This window comes from Erpetoichthys calabaricus, chromosome 8 (assembly GCF_900747795.2).
Source record: "Erpetoichthys calabaricus chromosome 8, fErpCal1.3, whole genome shotgun sequence".
Classification (NCBI taxonomy): domain Eukaryota; kingdom Metazoa; phylum Chordata; class Cladistia; order Polypteriformes; family Polypteridae; genus Erpetoichthys; species Erpetoichthys calabaricus.
This window is the reverse complement of record NC_041401.2, coordinates 178,023,632-178,037,762: the sequence shown is the minus strand read 5'-3', so window position 1 is coordinate 178,037,762 and position 14,131 is coordinate 178,023,632. Positions and strand designations below refer to the sequence as shown.

Genomic DNA, 14,131 nt, shown 5'->3' with positions numbered 1-14,131 from the left:
GCAAAATTTAAATTGAAGACACCAACTATACAGAAAAAAAGAGTTTAAATGCATATAACACAAGTTTTCCCTACAGAAAAAAAAAATGAGACAGATGAAGGAGACACATGTATCAGAAAATTTAAGATATGGAAAAAGGCACAATGAAGGTATATTAGAATTAAGAAAAACAATTTACAGATAAAAGGCCCTAGTAAAACAGGCAAAGGAGGAAGTGGCACACTCATTTCTCAACAGCAATGATGTACTGTACATGATACTAAGTAGTTAGCATTTTAATTATAAAATGGAAATTTTCCACATCAAAATGAAAAATGCTGTATGAGCTTAGGACTTATTTCAGAATAAACAAACAAAACCCCCTCAATGAGTCACAAATATTTATTTCAAAAATTTATACTGAAAACCCCTTGAACAGGGAATGTTGGAAAACCTATTATATTTACAACGTTGTGATTGTTAACTTCTACCAACTATCTTTTACTCCATCTTTGAAATCTTTTTTTCAATTCAAGTTTGCAATGAGGTGGTATCCTGTACTCTTTCTCACTGTAGTAACTAACAACATCTACTCCTAAAGTGCCAATAAGGACAAACATTGAAAAACTTTTTGGTGTCTAATAACCTAGGACAACTTTCAAAAATAATAAGGTGTCTGGAAACACAGTATGATGGAATAAAATCTCAAAGAGATTTAGAGCATACAGGTAAGAATCCTGGTTAATCTGGCTTTGTGCAATATACCATGCTACATTCTAAGAACACCTCAGTAATCTTCTGCAATTGTTGTAAATGTTCATCAGAGCAGAATAGAATATAAAATATGTAATATATGAATATATAAAATAATATTTTTTATTAATATATACAAGCCATATAGCATACTAAAATGTTATGAAATTAATCATTCTACTGCAGAACAAATGATAAAACAATCGCCCCACTAATATCAAGAATGGTGATCTGAGTATCATGATAAGTGCATGTTCTTCTGTCCATAGACCAAGACAGTAAGAGCAAAGTAAGAGCAAAGTAAGAAATCAGATTCAAACCACAACTCAGTGAAAAATGTCACTATTTGAAGCTCATTTAAAAATTGATACTCCTAAAACATTCCAGGAAAAGCTGCCAAAGAAGGATGAAGAGGAAGAAACTTTGTGTTTTGGAATGATAGGCTTGACCTTAATTCATCAGAAAGGTCATTACAAAACTTGAACTGACTGTTTGTCCAAGGCAGCCACTAAATATACCATAGCTGAAGCACTTTTATACTTTCTGTGAGTTCAAATACATTTTATTAAATAAATTTTTATAAAGTGCACTAACACTTAAAATCACAGCATTAAATTCACTATAGCAAAAGCAGTTTAATCTAAACAAAATTACAAACACAAAAAATTACACAAGCCTTTAAATAATCAATCTTAAAAAAGTAAAATGTGCTTACAGCTGATGTTGCATTTTAAGACTCTCCTGGCCAATAGTGATGATAAGGCCTGAGCATCCAAGCTTCACAGCATTGTAGGCCACCAACTATTGTATTGATCCCTACTGTAACCAGCAGTAATTACGTGTGTGTATATTGTATTTTGTTAATATTTTGCTGCAATGAAAATAAAAATACCATAGGAAAAGATATGTCTGCTAAAGTGCCCACAATGCATAGATAACATGACACTTCATGTTTCTCTTTCAATAAGCACTACTTTATTATTTTTCCTAGGCTAGAAATTCAACATGCCAACTACAGTACATATTCTTTTGACTACATATAATAAATAAATAATGAGGACTCAGTTCCTCATTATTCAGCTCAGGCTCTCACGCCTTGATTTTGTATTAACTTTCTCAAAAATATACTCAGTGATCCAGAACAGGGATGTTTTTACACTACCACTTTCTAGTTCAACTCTGAAATCACTTGTTCAAACCGTCAAGCCTGGCAGACGTATTCTATACACTTAAATGGAATATAGGTGTACAATGAATGTGTTAGCAAATTTTTAAATTAGTGAGTTAAAGCCATTTAGCGTAGCTAAGAAAGGTATACTAACATTACCCTGATGGTTGAAATTTGCATGTTCTTCTTTTGTATTTGTGTACCTAATAAATATTGGGAATTTGAAAGAAATGTGTTAGAAACTTTGTGAATCTGAGAAAAGCCCATAAGCAATAAACTACTGAGACAAATCAGCCATTAACCAAAAATAATATGCTTACCGGTAAATACACAAATAATTTAAAAAGTTTTACAAACATAAATAAAATTAAAAGGTTATTAATAAAGAATTAACTGCAATAATGAATTTCAAAATAAAGGTTATGATGAATGTTTGCTTATTTATATCTTTAGCATTTAGAACAATTTATGGGTATGTTGCTACAAATTAGAACACTGCAAGCTAAAGTAAAGACAAACAAATTACATGTACTTACCAAGTTTAACTCCTTACACTCCAAAGATCATCATTATCAGGAGATTCAATCTGCCAGAGGTTTCAGAGGTGCAGTCTTAAACAGTAAATGTGGTTTACTACGGTTTGTTTATAACTTAAGCAATCTGCTTTTTTGTATTAAACCAAGAAAGACGTGGCTTCCTGTGTTTGCATTCATACTGTCTGTTGCTCTGTAGAGGCAAATAAATAATCCTCTTATCTGTGATTTTCAACTCAAATGCAGAGTAATGAGCAACTGAATCTGAACTGTAACACAATGATTTAATGCAGTCAGAGTTTCTATGTGCTGAACCTTATTCTGTTCAGTATTAAATTACCTGTAATTTCATCTTATTTGCTTATCCACTTTTTCATATTAAAATAATTATCATGGTTATTATCAATTTTACAGTCTACATTATCATTTTAACCTTTTTGTGATCTTTAAAAGGCCACAGTAATAGAAGCTATACCATGTGAGCTTTACATGAACCTTTAAATTATACTATCAAGAGCCCCTTGCTCTTTTCTTTTTTGCCCTCCTCACTTACACATTAACAGTTGTAGTATACAGCATAATTTTGAACATGGCTCTTCCTCATTTAAGAACTCAACTGGGAGTGGTAAACTACAATGAATGTTTTATAATTTTTATCTTTTTTCTTGTTTTTGAGACATTACAGGCATTGCTACAAATACATTGCATTGTTTTTTCTTGAACTCTTTTATATTTTAAGATCATAGCCTGTAACCTTAAATCTGACAATGCTTTGTAGAGATCCATCTGCATGTCAAAGACCATTTCAAAATGAGTAAGGGATTGGTGGAACAGGGGTTCCATTTCAATTTCCACATCAAAACTTACGAAGTAAGAATAGTAATATATAGGTTAATTTCTTATGTAGCACTGATGACACATACAGGGTAATTCCAGCTCTCCAAGACCCCCCATTCAGCCAGGTAATTCTAGACCACATCAGACTGCGGCTAAATAATAAGATCCTGAATGATGAAACAGAATATCAACATAACTTCATCTTTTGAATTTTCTTCCTACAGAAGTTTTTATGCCTTGTGGTCCAAATATGCTTCTTCCTAACATACCTATTAATTAACTTTTAATTGTGCTCTTAATCCAAACAAATCGCTCACTCTCAAAAATGACCTGTTTTTCCAAGAATGCCCTATTAATTAAATTTCAGTACTTTAAGGCTTCCTAAAAACTAGTAAAATATTTAGCATATTCTCTAGTGTATCCCATTGCTGATAATAATAAACTGCCTTCTGTGAAATTACGTAATACTGACACTACTATAATCTTAGTTCCTGCTCTGCTAATTATGGAACTGGCCGTTACAGAACAACTTCTTCTCAAATCCTCCAAAATTTCTCTTTACACTTCAAAGCTCACTTCTCTTCAACGCAATAGCATAATTGAGTCGATACAGTACCTGGATATTGAAGAAGTGGTCCACTTGAAACATGTGGATTTGACACTGCTAACGTAGCTTGATTTTTTGTGATTTAAGTATTTTGTTGATCTTTTGTCAGTCACCTCATGGCCCCACTGTAAGTTTACTGAGCTTCCCTAGTAGCTTGAGGCACCCTTGGTTGAGAACCACTGTGCTAAAGGACACACTCTTGAACATATCCACAATCACTCAAGTAAGGCCAATTCTAAATTACCAACGGGTGGAATTGAAGAGTTGCATAGTTTGGGGGAGGAATGATCTCCTCAGTCTGTCAGTGGAGCAGAACATTGACAGCAGTCTGTCGCTGAAGCTACTCTTCTGTCTGGAGATGATACTGTTTAGTAGATGCAGTGGATTCTCCATAATTGATAGGAGCCTTTTGAGTGTCTGTCGCTCTGCCACGGATGTCAAACTGTCCAGCTCCATGCCAACAATACAGCCTGCCTTCCTCACCAGTTTGTCCAGGCATGAGGCGTCCTTCTTAATGCTGCCTCCCCAGCACACCACGGCGTAGAAGAGGGCACTCGCCACAACCATCTGATAGAACATCTGCAGCATCTTATTGCAGATGTTGAAGGACGCCAGTCTTCTAAGGAAATATAGTCGGCTCTGTCCTCTCTTGCACAGAGAATCAGTATTGGCAGTCCAGTCCAATTTATCATCCAGCTGCTCTCCCAGGTATTTATAGGTCTGTACCCTCTGCACACAGTCACCTCTGATGATCACAGGGTCCAGGAGGGGTCTAATCCTCCTAAAATCCACCACCAGCTCGTTTTGCTGGTGTTCAGGTGTAGGTGGTTTGAGTCGCACCATTTAACAAAGTCCTTGATTAGGTTCCTGTACTCCTCCTCCTGTTCACTCCTGATGCAGCCCACGATAGCAGTGTCGTCAGCAAACTTTTGCATGTGGCAGGACTACGAGTTGTATATAGGCTGAACAGGACCGGAGAAAGTACAGTCCCCTGCGGCACTCCTGTGTTGCTGACCACAATGTCAGACCTGCAATTCCCGAGAAGCACATACTGAGGTCTGTTTGTAAGATAGTCCACCTACAATTACAATTATAATGTAAATATGACAATGTTTTCACTGTTGTTGAAGTGTGTTTCCCGAGAAAAGTACTATAAATATAAAACAAGTCATCAATGTATTCATTTTTTAAATGTGCACTTTCTACTGCATATTTATTTCAAGCAAATCCTCAATTAAGCCAAAAGACTGACACTACAATTTGCCAAACAAAGACTCTTCAGGGAGACTCCTGTTCCTGTAGATTTTCATTCCAACTAATTTTAAAGACATCAACACATTAGTGTTTGTAATTAGCTAACCTCTTCTATTCTCATTATGGAGTCTGAAATATACTGAAATCATTTTAATTTCCCATTTTCTGTAGTTTGCTTTAATGATAAAGAGCAGACAAAGATGCAAACAACTGTGAGTACTGAAGTATATAGATTAATTCTGTACATTTTCCGACACTGTGCTTATTAGCAGACAGCTGAAATGTTAAACAAAGCCTTAACATACACCATGAAAAGTGTATAGAAAAACACATAGATGAACACTGATGGTTCAGAATCTGGTCTTGTGATGGCTGGACTAGCGCAACTCTCTGCTGGGAGGTACACAGGCATGTGTCACCAAGCCGCTGCAAATGATTCAAAATGCAGCAGCACGTCTGGTGTTCGACCATCTGAGATAGGGACATGTCACTCCTCTTTTCAGATTACTACTCTGGCCTCCTGTAACAACACCTATTAAGTTCAAAAACTTGATGCTTGTCTACAGAGTAGTGAGCGGGGGTGCACCTATTCCTATGTAGACACTCGTGAGGTAATTTGCTCTTTCTCGACCACTCAGGTCTGCAGCTGAATGGTGTCTGGTGATGCCACCTCTGCATAGTATCAAAACTCAGACCAGGCTCTTTCCATGTGTAGCTCCTAGCTGGTGAAACAAGCTGCCAATCTCCATTCAAAACTCTGACTCCATCAATGAGTTTAAGAAGCAATTGAAGAACATTGCTTGGAGAATATTTGATAGTTTTTGTAAATCTGGGAATTGTAACTAACTTATATTTTGTTTTGAGCTTGTCACTTAAGAGTATCAATTTTGTACCTTTGTCCTGTAACACTTGTTCCTAATCTTGCTTTCCCAGACTGATGTACTTGATTATGTTGACCTCTTTTGTAGGTTGCTTCAGTAAAGCAAATAGGTGTAAACATTACATTTCCATATAGAGTAAACAAATCCAATTTAAATTTTTGATAAAATTGAGTACACTGGCAAATATCTGTATGTTTAAATAAGACAGGAGTTCGAATTAATAGAAGGGTTTGATTGGAATGACAACTTTAACCCCTAGTACTGAACTTAAGGACCACTTATCTAACCCCTCACTCACTTAGCTTGCCTGAAGGGCTAAACTTAGAGTTTAAGTAATACTGCTAAAGAAAATATTACTGTACTCAGGACACATTTTTTGCCTAATTGTATCTTTTAGTCTTAAACAGCAGCATGCTGCACAACAAACACCGTCATTTTCATTGAATCAGTGATGTGGTATGTAGCCATCACTGTGATCTAAGCAATATGCCAAGTTCATTACCATTGACTTAATCATTTTGGCGTGATTAAGTTTTGGTTTTGAAACTTGCCGCCCCTACCCCTCCATTACAACCCATTTATCGGTGTAACTTTTGAAAAAGTAATATGCATGAAAAATGTATTTTTCTTTGACTCAGTCGATTTGGAGTGATGCATTTTTCCCCCACTACCTTACCACCACCTTTCTTGATGAAATTTCTGAAATACCATATAGCCTAAATTTTAAGTTGGTTAGGATTCATTGTATATGTAAAATTTAATTAAAAGCAACTCTGTCATTTTGGAAAATTGTGTGGTTTTTGGTTTTCCCCAGACATTACATTTTTAAAATGTTATATAGCCTATATTTTAAGTTGGACCAATGGCTGAACTTGATTAAAACCCAACTGCTGCTAGTTCATGAAATAATTTTACGCTTAATTGCATCATTTAGTCTTAAACAGCTGCATGCACTGTTTTATTTGCTTATTGTTTTCTTAAACAACTGTAAGTTCACAATGACACACTAATGATAAAGGAGCCAGCAGCTCACCACTTAAGTTAATCAATTTTACCTCTGTGTTCATCATGGAATATACCCATGTTGATAGAAATATTTGAGAAGAAATGAACCAGAAACAAATAAAGGATGGAGAATCACTCATTTTCTAGAGGCTACAAGTCATTTGGATAATACTCTTCTTAAGAAAATATTGTTCAACATCATGAAGCTTATTCATTTAAGAGCGCAATTTATATCGTATAAAACACCAGTTTCCTTCAATGCATTATGTGGTTTCCGAGGGCACAGGTGGGAAATACAACAGAACAAACCCTTTCTGCTTCCAAGGTAAGACGCTAATAGTGATGAGGGATTCTTTCTTTTCGAGCGACTCTTTTTAACAGACTTATAAGAACCGATTGATCGATTCAGCGGAGCTCAACAGGAGTGCGGCACCGCAGGCGTCATGTCGTCAGCGTCTTTCGAGTCTCAGGTAGACGTTTAAAGCCCACGAACACGGCAGCTCTGTCATCGATGATTCTCGTTCAGTATACTGTACAAGTACAACACAGTAACAACATATTTGTATTAAAATACTGTTTTGTACAATTCGTTACTGGAATTATTTTAAACTGATTATATAAACGTAATAACATGTGTATGTCACTTTGTACACTGAATAAAGCAGTCACACAAAATGTATACTTATAAAAAAAACATTAATTTCTATAACATGTTTGCCATCAATTTTACTTTAACGGATGCTTGTTTACGGCACACTGCACCGTTTATTGATTTTTTCGAGTTCGAACTCAATCATTATAACGAGCCGCACGATTCTTGTTCACCTGTAGGATTCTCGAACTTTCATTTTAATTATGCATTTTCACTATGCTGTTATGCTCCGAGCTTTCAAACAGGGCAACGTTATACGATTTAAATCATCAGTGTACCATCCATCCACCTTCTAACCCCATTTTATTCTATTAAATATATAATTTATAATATTAATTATAACATACTTAATCAATCAAACTGAAATAAAGTTTGTTATGGCCACCAGCCGCTAGCCTATCGAATTAATCAAATAATACGATTTAATTAAACGGCGTTGTCATTCAAGTGAAACGAAATGCCTATCACTAGACGGTGCCCAGCGCGATATAGAGTGTAAGACTTGACACCATTTAGGTACCAGACGAAGCAAGAGTGTAAATACTGTTGTCATTGGGCTTTACCTGAAAAGCTTACACAGAGAGTTAAAATATACAACCGCGTACAACGTTTAAATATATTACACCTAACCTGAAGCATAGAAGCACCGAGCATCCTCCGCCTCCAGTGACGGACAAAACAAACATTCACGCCCCGCACTCCTGGCGGGTGCTTGCATCTCCCGCCTCTCACAATAACAACACCACCCCGCCCCCTGCCTACACCTACCGCGAGAACAACTATTTGAGGGCGTGTCTTAAACCCGCCCGTCTTACATTACAGTACAGTACCTCTTTCTGACGTGTTAGAGGGTCAGCGTCTCACTTCATAATGCGTTTCGCACAGATATAATATAATTAAAGATAAAAGACATATTGTAAATCATGGTTTGATAAATTAATATTGTATTTAACAGATTTATTAAACAATAACGGTTTATTTGCATTAAGAGTCTGCATAAAAGTACAATTAGATTAGTTTTCCTATTACAAGTGGATTGACCCCTTCACTTCCTGCACACTTAACTGTGTTGAAACTTTGCCATTTTTGCCCCTGAATCTACACTCAGTAACCCATAATGACAAAGTGAAAACATGTTTTCATAAAGGTTTTCAAATTTATTAAAAATCAAAAGATGAATTTTCTCATTCTTTTAAGTATTAAGAACATTTGAAGTGCCACTTCACATTGTGGTCAAGTGCATTGTTTTTTGTTTTTTTTTTTGTTTTTTTTTCAATTCTCCTTGAGATGTATCCACAACTTGCTTGGAGTCTACCTGTGGCAAATTTAATTGACTGGATATAGTCTAGAAAGGCACACACCTTTGAACAGAAGGTACCACAGTTCATACTGCATGTCAGGACAAAAACCAAGCCATGAAGACCAATGAACTCTTTGCAGACCTCCATGATGCCGTGTCAAGCAAAAATCAGGCACTGCTGATCACCTGCCTAATACTATTCCTTCAGTGAATCATAGTAATGGCAGCATCATGCTATGGGTTTGCTCCTCAACAGCAGTGACAGGGAAACTGGTCAGAATAAAGGGAAGGATGAAGGATGTAGCCAAATACAGAGAGGTCCTTGAAGGAATGCTGCTCCAGAGTGCATAAGACCTGAGACTAGGGCAACAATTCACCTTTCATCATGACAATGAGCCAAGTACGAGATAACACCAGAGTAGATTTGGTACAAGTCTATAATGGTTCTTGAATGGTCCAGGCAAAGCCTAGACTTAAACAACACATAAATCTGTGGAGAGACTTGAAGATGGCAGCTTACAGATTGTTTCTATCGAGTCTAATAGAACGTGAAAGGATCTGCCAGGAAGAATGGGATAACCTGCCCAAATCCAGATGTGCAATATTTATAGAGATTCACCCAAGAAGACTCAAAGTTGGAATTGCTGGCAATCACTGAATTAAGGAGGTTTAATTTTTTAACTTTTAATACATTTGCAAATCTTTCATATATATATATATATACACACAAATATATATATTTATATATATATATATATATATATATATATATATATATATATATATATATATATATATATATAGATATATATATATATATATATATATATAGATATATATATATATATAATACATACACGGCGTGCTATTTCAGTACTTACAGTCATCTGCATTTTAGCTACAAGCAGAGAGCTCAGCAATCGGAAATCGCATCAGCCAGCAGGTGTTAAGAGGCGACAAGACTATCCGCTGTGCCACATGCAGTTTTTCTGCCAGCCAGTCATCCGTCAGAGTTGTGGCTACAAAGCAGGAACTAACCAGTTGTTCAATTCAGGAAAAAGCTAATCTCATTTTATTAAAAAAAAAAAACAAACAAAAAAAACTTTGTACCAGTAAATTGCAAAAAGGGAACAGCATGCAAAAGAGCCTGCGGTCTGTCATTCTGAAAAATAAAACTGAAGTATTTTTAGCCGTACTGAGGACATTTTTAGGGACAAAATTATAATACATCTAATTTTGTTTTTTACTTTAACATTTAGTCGCAAAATAAGTGAACTTATGTTTTTTTTAGGCTTACAAGATCAGCAGGATATTGGGACAGCTTAGCTCTTAGCTAGATAAGCAAGCCTGATGGACTGTATGGCCTCCTCTCGTTTGTCAGATGTCTTATGTTTTTATGATATGAGGAAACATGCATACCATAAGAAGAAAGCAGATGAGCTTCATTTAGATATGCATGAAAAGCAAATTCTGTATATAGCATCCTCCACCATTTCACAGCACATTAGGTGTGCATTACAACACAAGCGACACTCTGTTATGAATTTAAGTGACTAGGAGTGGCAGCTGAAGCTGAATCAGTCTCTTTCACCACTCTGCTTATGGCTTATGTAGTACAGGAATTTATTTGTTGAAGTTTTAAGGAATTGTAATGGGAGCCAAATGATGTGTGCACATTTTTATATTTTAGTTTCATGTCATTTTGCATTGTTTTATAAATGTACAGAGTTTGTCATTAGCTTATTGTACATTGGGGTTTTAAGAAGAAGTACACTTGATAAGAAAGAACTGAATTGAAAATCTGAATTAAGTTCCTGTCTCTTTCTTATTACTGTCATGCTTATTCCTGTCTCTTGCATTTACTCTTGCTTTTTTAATGCATTCACCAATCAATTATAATACAAATATATGAAGGCATGATGACCCTCATAACAATTAGGATAAATTACAAATGCATCCCAGTGCTGTATTGGAATCCTACATATCAAACCACCCAATTGCAAATTATCCACCATACAGGCTATGCACTAGATTCTTATTTGCACAAAAGGTTTAATGGTCACCTTCCTCCAGTCTCAAAACTACTGGTTCTTTAATGGCATTTTATGTTTCTTTACTGGTTTGTGTGGTTTCTCAAAGAAGCATTGCTTGACAAACCACCATTTCATTCTGGTGTGTGTTCAGACTGTAGTGTGTGTTCATCTATCTATCTATAGCCACGTCCATAAGCATTTCAACAGTGACAGAACTTTCATAATTTTTGCTCTGTAGGCTACCACAATGGATTTAAAACAAAGCAATCAAGATGTGATTGTAGTGTAGACTTTCAGCTTTAATTCAAGGGGCTTACCAAAAAATATCGTATAAGCTGTTTAGGAATGACAGTCATTTTTCTACATACCCCGACCACATTGCCAGTGGCTCAAAAGTGTTTGGACATTTGACTAACACACTGTTCTACAGCCAGGAGAGAGAAGCTCCCTCATTATTTTATTAACTATTAGGCAGGTAAAATGTCTGTAATTGATTCCAAGTGTGGGATTTGCATTTGAGCTCTCAATATAAGGTCCAAAAAGTTGTCCATGCAGGTAAAAACAGGCCATCATTAGACTGAGAAAACAAAACAAACCCATCAGAGATATAGCAAAAACACAAGGAGTAGTCAAATCAAACATCTGGTACATTTTTAAAAAGGAGGAACACGCTGGTGAGCTCAAGAACACCAGAAGATCTGGACAACCATGAATGACAAATGTGCTGGATGAAGGCAGAATTCTGTCCTTGGTGAAGAAATACCAATTCATGACAATTAGCCAAACCAGGAACACTCTCTGTGAGGTAGACCTGTCATTGCCAAAGTCTACAATCAAGAGAAGACTTCATGACAGTAAAGGCAGAAGGTTTACCACAAGGTGCAAACCACTGGTAAACCTCAAACATAGGCAGGACAAATGAGACTTTGCTAGAAAACATTTTTTAAACCTGTCCAATCTATCTATCTATGTATCTATGTATCTATCTATCTATCTATCTATCTATCTATCTATCTATCTATCTATCTATCTATCTATCTATCTATCTATCTATCTATCTAAATGACAGACTACTAGAATGAGATCCATCCTACAAATATTTTAGGGTGGAGATTGATTACCAATTATGATCCAATCAAAGTACATTGAATGCAGTTAAAAAGTTAGAAAAGGCTGTTATTCTTGTGTAAATTGAGCAACTTTAGTGTGAAATCTCTAAATGTTTTACTTTCAATATGTTATTCAGAGCATTCTTTCCGTTGGCTTAATCTGTATCTTTGGCAACATGCTTGTCCAAGACAAAGTCAAACTCCAGCATCTGATTAAAGCAGCAAGTCAAGTTATTGGGGTGGACCAAAAATCAGGTCACCAGCTATTTGAGGAGCTGGATCTTAAAAAGCTCCACCAAATCCTCAACAATCCTACACACCCACTATATTGTAAATCGAAATTTAGCTCAGTTGCATTAAAAATATTCTTACAATGCTGAATAAAAATTTCTAGATAAAATCTCTTAAAAATAAAGGTGCCAGAGTGATTCTTCAGAGCAATGCAATAGGGAAACCATTTTCCACACAAAGGTTCCAGAAAGGACCTTTATTTATTTAATTCTGTTACAGACTCCATAAATAACTATAAACAGATGGCAACAGATATGTGAAATCCCAATGGGTCCTGCTTTTAAAAGGACTTGCTGCATATTTCCAATACCTCAGGTTTTTTTAATCTGTTAGTGTCCTGCTACATACATACATACATCTGTCTATTATGAAAATAAATCTTGGGACGACACAACACTTTTTTCCTGCGACGAGATGTGATCTTTTGAAGAGAGACAGAGACACTTTCACGTCCCGCGAGATGGTCAAGTCACGTTGTACTTACAACCTTTGGAACCAAGTCCCGTTATACACAAGCAGAGCAGGTTAAAGATAATGGAAGTAGGAAAATTCGAAGTATCAAAAAAATGAGAGTAAAGATCACATTAGCGCAAACAAATGGAAAATATTACTCGGTGAAATAACGGAACAGCGAAAAGAGATCAAATAGTGTTTGAGGATGTCTGGAGGAGAAAAGGACAACTGCTGTACAAGCTTTTAAACGTTTGAAGCACCACACAAAATGCAGATCACACAGCACGGCAGCAGCAGCAGCAAGCCAGCAGCTGATTGAGCAAAGAGGAGGTAAAAAAAACTGTATTTGTTTCCCATTGTATCACCGTTTAAGAGGGGGTTTCGGAGGAGCAGCCACGTCTCCTTGGAGTGCATTCAGCCCCCGTCTTCACAATGGCATGTAGTGCTGGTAGGGGAGGGAAAGGGTTGGCGAGTGAACCAAGCAGGGGGCGAAGCCCCCTAGTACTACCATATATTAAAGATTTCAGCTTTTTTTTTCTTCATAGGAGGAAGTTTTTCAAAAAAAAATAAGACCTCAAATGTAAAGAACTCTTCCCAGATTGAAACGCTTCTTTGTCAAGCAAAGGTTCAACAAGGAACCACACATCCCAAAAAAGAACATACAATTCCATTAAAGAACCAGTATTTTTAAGAATGCGCCCTCAGCAATAGGCCATTTAATTAGAAAATGTTACTGGAATACAAGTCCATCACTGGAATGGCAGATACATAAGCACCACTATATAGAGGGATGAAAAGTTTGTTTTTAGTATATGCATTTGCATAATGATGTATGGATGTTTAATATATGTATGCATGTTGGTGTTCAGATATATGTGTTTCCTTATACTGAATTTTTCCTTCCTGGTCTTTTTCTATTTAAAACTCAGGTCTATTCAAGTTTTTTGTTGATGCACAAAGCAAATGAATGAACCTATATGGAATAATAAAGCTGAGTTGTTGAGTTGAGGCAATTAAAATCAAGGTAACACAATATGCTCCATTAGCATTAATAATAATCGGATTCCTAATGGAGAAAGTGGCAGCCTCTGACTTTAACACGCTTGCATTAGAGTACTGGACTTGAAAGTTTGTTAATAGTACAATGGTTTAATCACTTTGAAAGGAAAAAAGTAACATCTTTAAACCCACCAAAACAATTTCAGGGTTGTGCGGTTGGTGTTTAGCTGAAGTCTATCCTGGCAGCATTTTTCCCAGGGCAGGAAAACAACCCCTA

The 14,131-nt window shown here is 36.2% G+C and overlaps 1 protein-coding gene across 2 annotated transcripts in view; it reads right to left on the bottom strand.

Annotated features, from left to right (window-relative positions):
• pik3cd (phosphatidylinositol-4,5-bisphosphate 3-kinase, catalytic subunit delta) overlaps window positions 1-8,381 on the bottom strand; it is a 110,569-nt gene extending 102,188 nt beyond the window's left edge. The window contains exon 1 of one of the 2 annotated variants that reach the window (XM_028807902.2): window positions 8,300-8,381. The gene's annotated coding sequence lies outside the window, so the exon portion shown is untranslated. Of the gene's footprint in view, window positions 1-2,436; window positions 2,559-8,299 lie in introns of those variants that run through there. The other variant, XM_028807903.2, reaches the window with a different exon arrangement.
• Window positions 8,382-14,131: the final 5,750 nt, after the last annotated feature.